The 10,313-nt window shown below is 40.6% G+C and overlaps 1 non-coding gene across 1 annotated transcript; it reads left to right on the plus strand.

Annotated features, from left to right (window-relative positions):
• Positions 1 to 8,221: 8,221 nt before the first annotated feature.
• LOC115857703 (small nucleolar RNA U13) lies at positions 8,222 to 8,325 on the plus strand. Its single transcript, XR_004041349.1, has one exon. It is a non-coding gene; the product is annotated as a small nucleolar RNA U13 (small nucleolar RNA).
• Positions 8,326 to 10,313: the final 1,988 nt, after the last annotated feature.

Here is a 10,313-nt window from a genome sequence, read left to right on the forward strand (position 1 = left end):
GTAACTGGGGCTCTTATAACTGTTTTCATAGGTCAGCCAGGGAAGAATCAGGAAAAGTGTTTCAGGAAAACAGTTTGCCTCTCTGGGCAGGTGAAGATGGCTTAAGAAGAACAGTTTTTCCAAAGCAGTGAAAATGGTCCTGCTTGCCTCTATTGCAGCGGGGCTTGTTTTTCTTCTCATTTGGAAACTTTCTTCCCTTCAGTGTTACATAGTGAGGAGACTGGGCGTTCTTCCCACAATGACAGACATGCAAATCTTGCCCAGAAATAACAGGGAGAATGCCCGACTCTGCTTCTATAAGGAATTCTCCCAGTAACCGTAAGCCATAGACTCCAGGCGCAGGGCCCTGGGGATGGCTGCATCCACTCCCCTCAAGCCAGTCAGGCTGTCTTCCACTTGGGCCAGTTCCTTTATGAGAGAGACCCAGCTTTACTGAGCCCTTTGTAAAGGAAACAAGAACGTTCTAAAAAATTGGGAAATGTTCTCCATTACTATTTCCAAACTGTAAAATGATAGTTGGGCCTTTTAAAAGACTTGGGAAATTTTCTGAAATTAAGGAATATGGATTTAAAGGAAGCCTTGGGGGATTAGAGTTTTCCTTCTCTTTGAAGCGTCTGAAACAACTTTAATCTGCTTTCAGAGTGCTATGCAGTTTGGCAAGGTATTCTGGTAGTGTTGTTGCCTTCTTTGTGGAACTGATACTTTTGTGCCCCTTTTAAAACCCATCTGGAGAAATGCTTCGGGTATAAAAAGACACTTGAATTTAAAGAACAAGACTATTCAAGGTAAAGGAATGGCTTCTAAGATGCTTCAAAGAAATTTTTAAATTTCTACTTTGGGCAAAAGAAAACTAAATAAACAAAAATCTAGTTGGATATACAGCCACAAAGATGTAACTATTCATACATAATTTCCTGGTTGTTGTACTCCTATTATATATATATATATATATAATATGTACTTTACAAAATGCAATTGTATATACTCTCATGTAATAGCACTACTCTGGGAGGCAAGTATTATAATTCTTATTTTACTGATAAGGAAACTGGGGCTCAGGGAGTTCAACTTTTGCTTAAAGAAAATATAATGTGGCAAGAACTTGAACTTGGTACGCTAGGTTTTAATCCCAATACCCTTTCCACAACACCTCATCACCTTTAACCTGCCATGTGGTCTAGGCAGCCCCAGTCAATCTTTGATGCCTCAGTTTCCCAGTCTGTGAGATGAGAATAATACCTCTCTGGCTTGCTTTCAGGGACTGGTGGATAGATTTTCCAGGGCCAAGTCTAACTATGATGTGACCAAGATTTCCAGGAACAGTGTATGATAAACCTGAATGAAATACCGTTGTCCCTCGGTATCTGCGGGGAATTGGTTCCAGGAGCCCCCGCAGATACCAAAATCTGCAGTTGCTCAAGTCCCTGATATAAAATGGCGTATGACAGTGAAGAGTCAGCTGAAGGTATCCAGAGGTTTCCCATCCGCGGATACGGAGGGCAGATTGTTCACTCTGCTGAGCCCAAAGGAATATTGCTAACACCCTGTCTACCCCAGGAATGTTCCAGAGGACTGCAGGAGATGCATTCTGAAGCTTTAAAATGACATTGGTTGCAAAAGACAAGCGCAGAATGGTTACAAAGCTGGCAGGTGGCCTGGAAGCTGCGAGTAGCTGTGAATAGCTCATTATCCCAGGGGCTGGAGAACCTGCAGAAGGGGCAGATAGGGAAGCAAGGGCACACACTGGTCCATCTGGGGCCTTAATTCCCCGAAGCTATAAAGGAGGAGATAAGTGTATCTTCAAAAGGAATGAAAACTCAACAGCTATGCGATTCTAGAAGAATATATAGTTTTAAACTGTCTAGGAAAAGAATACATATCTCCTTTCTATTTATTTATTTAGTTATTACAAAAGTATATCTATTCATTGTCAAAATAATAGAGAAGTGTAGAATGAGAAAGTGACATTCCCTCTTTCATTTGCTCCTCCCCTAACTCACTCACTAAACTCCCCTAGCTCCCAGACATGTACTCTGTGTCCCCTAAAATGTTTTCCAGTTAAATACTATGTGTGTGTGTATTTCAGATGCATGTCATACGGATTCACATATGTGTTTTTAAATGGGGTCTCATAACACATAGAATTTTGCAACTTGCCTATTTGTTTAACTTTACAATGTATCATAGATACTTGCTCATACAGACCTCTCATTCCCTGCCCCCAGCTTTATTGAGATATACTTGATGAATAAGAATTGTATATATTTGAGGTGCTCCACATGATGACTTGGTGTATATATATATATATATATATATATATATATATATATATATATACACACACATACACACACATTGTGACATGGTTGCCAAAATCAAGCTAATTAACATATCCATTACCTTAAATAGTTACATTTTTGTATGTGGTAAAAAGCTCTACTCTCTCAGTAAATTTCAAGAATACAGTACAGTATTAGTAACCAGAGTCACTATGCTGTCCATTAGCTCTCCAGAACTTAAGCATCATGCATAACTGAACCTTTGTACCCCTTGATGACTGTCTCCCCATTTCCTCCAACCACCGTTTTAATCTCTGCTTTTAGGAGTTCAACTTTGTTAGAGACCTCTCATTTTTTTTAAAGCATGGAGAGGGTTCCTCTGTATGGATATACCATAGTTTATTTAGCCCCATTTCTATGGGTGGAGATACAGGTAACTGCTGTGTTTTTCCCCTTAACATTAACAAATAATGCTTCAGCAAATAATAATGATGGTTTATTAATATGAAAGGAAACAATCTAGGGATAAATGGGCTAGAGCAAATTTGGGAAAGATAGTACATAACAAAACCCTTACCCGTGAGCCCAGTGTGGGGAATCTCCGTTTAGCTCTTCATTGTGTCAGAGCGACAGCTGACACCGAAGAAAGAACCCAGGAAAAAAACAAGTTAAAGAAAGGAAAAAGAGGGCTTCCCTGGTGGTGCAGTGGTTAAGAATCCACCTGCTGATGCAGGGGACACAGGTTCGAGCCCTGGTCTGGGAAGATCCCACATGCCGTGGAACAACTAAGCCGGTGCGCCACAACTACTGAGCCTGCGTGCCACGACTACTGAAGCCTGCGTGCCTAGAGCCTGTGCTCCACAAGGAGAGAAGCCACCACAATAAGAAGACCGTGCACTGAAACAGAGTAGACCCCACTTGCTGCAACTAGAGAAAGCCCGCACGCAGCAACGAAGACCCAACACAGCCAAAAATAAAAAATAAATAAAAATTTAAAACATATATATAAAAAAAAAGAAAGGAAAAAGAAAGCACAGCAGGAGTTTTGAAAGGTTGGGTGAATTGAATTAAGGATCATTATTGAGTGTACAGAAACCTATAGAGAAACCGTATGATTATTATAAAATTCAGATTGGTGGCACTGTAAGAAGGAAAATGATGGTGAGGGTGAGAAAACGTTTGAGCATTTAGTCTCCATGTCAGTCCCTGCAGGATGGGGGGTTGTGTCTTAGTCCTTCATAGCCTCCATATCTGGCATAATTCCTGACAAGTAAAAGGTGTTAATAAGTACTTGAAGAAAGAGCAAGGAATACTTCTCCCCAGAGGACCAAGCCTTTTGGACATGAATGTAGATAAATCTTGATTTGTGACTTTACAAATAACTTGAAAATTTAAAAATATTATCTTGAGTTGAAAAGCAGTAAGTTAAAAAATAGTTTCACTAAAAAGCCTCTGTTTTGTAATTTACCTGACATGTTTCTCTGCTTACTGTTCTTTGTGTTTTAATTTGTTGCCTGCTCAAAAAATGTATTAAATTGTAATTGGACATTGAATTAAAAATTTTTTTAATTGACCTCATTTTTCTTGAACCCACCACTAGATGTTCTGTGTCTAGTTGTGTTGTGTCAGTTGGCTGGTTTCTGCCTCTTGGCTTCAGCATTCTTGTTCCTAAATGAAGTAAAAAGAATCAAGTGCCCCATGGCAGGTCTTCAGTCTTGTTAACTGAGAATTCAAGGGAAAAGTTTAAGACATATCCTCTGTGTGATGGTCCTACTGATTGGGTAACTATGTTCCAGTCAACCAGAGATCAAATAACTAGACTTGGGTGTGTGTGTACATTCCTCAAGATATTTTTATGAGAAAGGGATAAGTGAAAGATAAGCAAACCGATATGAGGGATTTACTTTTAAAGGAGAGAGAGAGAGAGGAACCAGCTTGGTCAACCTTACCTTCTACATCAGGGTCAGCAATTTACCAAAAATACACCAAAGGGAAGATTGCCAACCCCTGTTTTCATCAGTTGAATTCTCCAGAGTGGTAACCCGTATTCATTATGATCTTGACATACTAGGGAAAGAAAGATTGAATTAAATTCAGTAGAATTGCTGGAATTATATTTCAATGTTCCACATATTCATTCATTCCATAAATGTGAGCAAAACCACTAGATAATCAGAAAGACTATTCTCTAGTCATTCTGAATCATCAGGATTGTTCTGCTGGGTCTTTTAGAGAGTTCAGTGCCCTCCGTCCCCCTCAAAAAACCCCGCTGAATCCTCTTTCCCCATCTCAGCAGAAGCTCTAGTTCATGACGAGACATGCTTCAGAGTGTTTGAATTGGCTTATGGAGAGAATTATCTGCAGGGAGGCGACCCAATGGTATTGTGAAAGAGAGAAGGAATAATCCGTTTAGGAAGTCATTCTTTAAATTGTCATTTTGGCAGGTAGCTCAGAGGGTAGAGAACTGGAGTGAGGTCCGCAGTCTTGGGTTCCAGGCCTTTATTATTACAATGCTGTGTGACTCTGGGCTTCAGTTTCTTCATCATGAAATGAAGAGTCCAACAAGGTGACTGTGGCATGGAGGATCGTGCCTTCTACTAGTGTATAGGATAAAGGATGCTGATAAAATCATATTAAGATAAGTTTACAAATTCTAAAGACTTACGATTCTTTATAGAGATGAAAACAAAATCCTGGGGATTCTAAGGGGACTCTTCTGGGACACCAGTCCTGGGGTGGATTTTTTTCCCCCAAATCAGGTGTTCCTTGTACTCAGGGATTCTGGTGAGAGGTCTCCTTCCTAAACTAGATCAGCTGTAAACCGTGTCCTTCCTGAAGGCTATAATTACCTGGAGTTTGCATAAGGGACTCCGAGCTATAAACCTGGCACAGGGTCCTACGCCAGCAGTAACATTCTTACTGCTCTGCCCAGAGGGTTCTCTATTTGTAGCCCCCTGAGCTCTGTGAGGCCCACCCATCTCAAAAGGCAACCTCAGGGCCTCTCAAAGAGAAGTCTTTCATAGGGCTGTTGACGGGTTGAAAACTGAACCCTGGTCCTCGCTGAAGCCATCATTTGCATGATAATCATGACCAATTTGGAGGAGTTAAGAAAGCCTCAACTCCCGGTGCTCTTCACTTTTTTTTTTTTTTTTTTTTTTTTTTTTGCGGTGCGAGGGCCTCTCACTCCGGACGCGCAGGCTCAGCGGCCATGGCTCACGGGCCCAGCCGCTCCGCGGCATGTGGGATCCTTCCGGACCGGGGCACCAACCCGTGTCCCCTGCATCGGCAGGCGGACTCTCGACCACTGCGCCACCAGGGAAGCCCGCTCTTCACTTTTGAAACCAGTCACTGTCGGGCAGGTAATGCCTCTTGTTATCTTTTGGTAACTTTAGGTACCTAGAGTTGTTCTAGAGGACGAGAATCTTAGAGATGTGTTTTCTGAATTGTTTCTCTAATCTGATTAGATTTAAAGGCACTAAGGACTGTATTTCTTGTGGTAAAGAGGATGCTAACAGTCCATGGTATGTTGTGGCAGCAGAGATACACAAAATAAGATCACTGATCACTGGATACTCCTAAATAAATACTTGTAAAAGGCAAGTTTCTTCAAAGGAAATCCACTGCTGCTCTTAAAGGGAAGAGTTGTCCTCCCCCACCCCAACCCCTTTCCTGATAAGACAAAGACTTAATGCTACCCTGAAGAATTTGGCTTTGGAAACGGCTGGCCGGTTTCACTTTGCTGAAAGGCCTGAGGCTGGGAGCAGCGGCCTGGAGGCGGTACATCTTGTGTTACTTGGCTAGGAGAAATCCCTTGAGGCAACATGAAATGGTGTCTCTTTGGGTCATTTGGTTTTCTCCTGTCTCTCCATCCTATTTTTAAGAGTCAGTAGAATACTGACAACACCACAACAATAGTGATCTCTCACATGGCCCTTGCTACATGCCAGGCACATAGCTCTTAGGCCGTAGACAGATTCATGTTTTTAATTTTTATGACAACCTTATGAGGTAGGTATTATTATTAATCCCATTTTACAGTTGGGGAAATGGAGGCAAAGGCAAATAGCTACCAAGTAGGGATGCAGGATTTGAACCCAGGAAGTCTGGCTCCAGAGTCCAGGATCATAGCGAACTTGGGTGATGAACAGGTCTGGATTGAATCCTGGCCATGCCCCTCAATGGTGATAGGATCTTGGATTGGACCCTAAAACTCTTCCAGCCTCTGCCTCTGCGTTTTAACATGGGAATAGTAACCGCTCCTGCCTGATAGAATTGCTGTGAGATTGAAATGGATTGATAAACATTTGGTCCAGGGCCTGGCACATCCTAAGGGCTCAATAAATGGGCTTCCCATCCTCTGAGATGCCAATGTGCAGTCATTGCAAATAATATTTTTTCCCAGTTAATAGCTTGTCTTTTCATCCTCTTTGATGAAGTGTAATTTATAGATTTTTTTTCTTTTATGAATTGTGCTTTTGGTGTCATGTCTTAGAACACTTCGTGAAGCCCTAGATCCTGCAGATTTTTTCCTAAAATTTTTATAGTTATGAATTACTTTTTGAAAGGGCATTTTTTCCTAAATATAAAAGAAAGACATGCCTATTTTAGACCATTTGGAATATAAGGAAAAACTCAATGAGGAAAGTTAAAATCACTAGTAAAACCGAAATCCAGAAATACATTTGGTATTAGATGCAAGCACTTGTAACTTTAATAAAAATGTCACCTCTTTTATAATGGGGAAACAGAACCCTCCAACAGTAAACTGCACTATCAAGTACCAACCAGAGTGCTGATGGAAGGTGCCTCTCTTCACGCCAAAATCAGCTGGGGGAGTTGCCATTCAGAAAAGACTAAGAACTACTGACCCAAACAGTGAAACTCATGTTTATGAACTGCAGCTGTTAGTCACAGGCTGTAATTGCCCCACCAGATAAAGAAGCTATTTAAGAGAGCAGGTTGCTATAAGCTGAATAGAAACAGAAAATAGTCTTTTTGGAAATCACAGGATTGTAACTAAGGGGAACGTCAGGTTCGAGGCTGGAATGGATCTTTGTGTATTTGCTGGCTTGGAGATGGACAGGCTGATCTGGCATGAAGACGGTCCAGCCCTGGCTGCTCTTCTGTTTTGTTGGAGAGAAATCAGTTGAGGATCCCTTTTTCAAGTCCTGCCATGTGGCGGCTTCCATGGCTAGAATCCTTTCAGCCTACCCATTTCTGATTCCTGGGCACCTGGAATTCTGCCTCTTGTACCACCCCCCTCACCTGCCTGACTTGTCAGGTCAGTTGGTAACAGCTGTGATCAGAGCAGTGGCCTCCATTAGTACTCCCCCTCCACCTGTGTCCCCCCCACTACACAGAAGGCGTGAGCTAGTCTTAAAACACAGCATTAGCTATTTCAGAGGCACCCCTCCCTACCCTTCACTGCCAACCTCATGAGAAGCTGATACTTTTTAAAATTTTTATTTATTTATGTATTTATTTATAATTGAAGTATAGTTGATTGAAGCTGATACTTTTTGAAAGGGTATTTTGAGTGAAAGAGGTGAAACTTGCTATTTAAATTGTTTAGTGAAGTTAAGAAACAATCCTGAAGTTGATTTGGTCAGTCTAGATTTTCATAGATCAAGTTTGCACCCAGTGGAACCTTGCGTGAAGTACTTGACTACATACTTGCAAAGGAAATCTTATTTCTTAATTACCAAGTTAAGTATCTCTGCTGTTTGTTGAATTTTGAGGAATCAGGTAAAACCCTAGGATGGTGACAGACACAAAAAATTTCATAAAAAGCTTAGATTAAAAGATAATTATGTGGTGAAAATTGCAACCTAAATGCTCATCAAAAGAGAATTGGTTAAATTATGATACATCCATTCAGAAGCTCGACATTTATTGCCATAGAAAGGTGCCTACCTATATCGAGTTTAAAAAACCAGTTATAGATCCTGTTGTAGTTCCTGAGCGTGATGACTGGGTGTTCATGAGGTTGTGTGACATGTGCCTCCCTCAGACCTTGTTATGACAGCGGCATGTTACCCGTCTGACACAAAAAAAGAGAAAAAAAAAAAAAAGAAGAAAAGGGGAAAAAAAGAAAGAAAAGAAAAAAAAAGTTGGTTATAAATTAAAAAGTAGAATTTGATCCTATTTTTAAAAGTCCTTGGGAAAGAAATACAGTAGTCTCCCTTTATCCATGGGGATATGTTCCAAGACTCCCAACTGGGTGCCTGAAACCATGGATAGTATTGGACCCTATGTATACTATGTTTTTTCCTGTACATACATACCTGTGGTAAAGTTTAATTTGGCACAATAAGATATTAACGACAATAACTAACAGCAAAATAGAATAATTATAACAATATACTGTAATAAAAGTTATGTGAATATGGCCTCTCTCTCTCAAAATATCTCACTGTACAAATTTAATGCTTTTTCTATCTTAACTCAGCACTTATCACTCACTGTGGCCGTAAGTTTTTCAGTTTGAGGTGCAACAGCAAAACTAGCACAAATTTCTTTTTCTTTCTTCACAATTTCCTGGATAGAAGATTTGTTCTTACTGTAGATCTTAGCAACCTCAGCACATGATTCTTTTTCTTTACAAATTAAGTCGAGAACTTTCACCTTTTGACTAAAAGGAAGCACTTTATGGCTATGCTCTGGCATATCCGGATTGCCAGCATCTCTACCCTAATGAGCTTTGGGGGCATTATTAAGTAAAATAAGGGTTCTGGAACATAGGCACTCTGTGATACCTGACAGTTGAACTGATGACCAAGACAGCTAGTGACTAAGGGGCAGGATTCGATGGACAAAGAGATGATTCACCTCCAGGGCGCATTGGCGCTCCACATGCAATTTCATTAGGCTACTCAGAATTTAAAACTTATGAATTACATATTTCTGGAATTTTCCATTAATATTTTTGGTCTATGGTTGACCATGGGTAACTGAAACCGTGGAAAGTGAAACCTTGAATAAGGGGGACTTTTGTATACCAAGAGAATGTTAGTGGTAATCTCTGGGTCATCCAGTTATGACAAATTATCTTTTATTTTTTCCTGAGTTTTCCAAATATCGAGCTTTTATTGCCTTAGTAATCAGAAAAAAAAAAAAAGAAAAAACTAATTCCTAGCAATGGTCACAAAGTGTCATGTTAAACAGAACTGTGTATGTAGTTTACAATTTTATTTAAGTTTTATAAATTATAAAAACTCATAGTTAAAAAATATTCAAAAGGGATAAGGAGTATAAGATAAAAAGTAAGAATCTTCTCCTTTGTGAATCCTCAGAACTCCCTCCACATGTAACTAGTGACAACAAAAAAATATATTTAAAGGAGAAATTGAATCGACAGAGCTGATCTGAAATACGGAAGCTAACGTGAGGGGGCATCAGACAACTTTGAAGAGAAGTGAACGAGATTCACCGGCCTGCTGCTGGCCACCCCGTAGCCCACTCTCAGAACATTCCCTCATAATTACATTGCCCTTCACATAAGGGAAATCACCCTCTTTACACTTTGAACACATGGGTTCCTACGGACACTGACACCCAGCCAGGCATGCGAATTAGCATGGGCTCTAAAACCCAAATGAATCAAGTCAAGTTTGAATTTCATAGCACATTGGGCAGTGAGTCACATAAGCAGCAGACACTGCTCCTGGGGATATGGAAGGCTCTCTCCTCTCTCCCATACCTCCCTTTCCCAAATTTGCTTATTTAATAGTTTAATAGTTGATGCCTTCTCACCCCCCAAGCTTTAGCTTAAATATCACTTACTCAGAGAAGAGACAAATAGGCTTGGCTAAATTGGTATAGCTCCCTCCTTTATCCTCTATCACCATCCCTGATTGTATCCTTGGGAGCACCTATTACCATTTGTAATTTTTTATTTTGTGTATTTATGCCTAACCCCTGCCTCCCCCTTCTCCCCAGGTTGTAAACTTCACAAGGGCACAGACCCTCTGTGTGTGTGTGTGTGTGTGTGTGTGTGTGTGTGTGTGTGTGTTTAAAAGCTGGCTTTGTTTAGTC

Source organism: Globicephala melas, chromosome 8 (assembly GCF_963455315.2).
Source record: "Globicephala melas chromosome 8, mGloMel1.2, whole genome shotgun sequence".
In the NCBI taxonomy this organism is placed as follows: Eukaryota; Metazoa; Chordata; class Mammalia; order Artiodactyla; family Delphinidae; genus Globicephala; species Globicephala melas.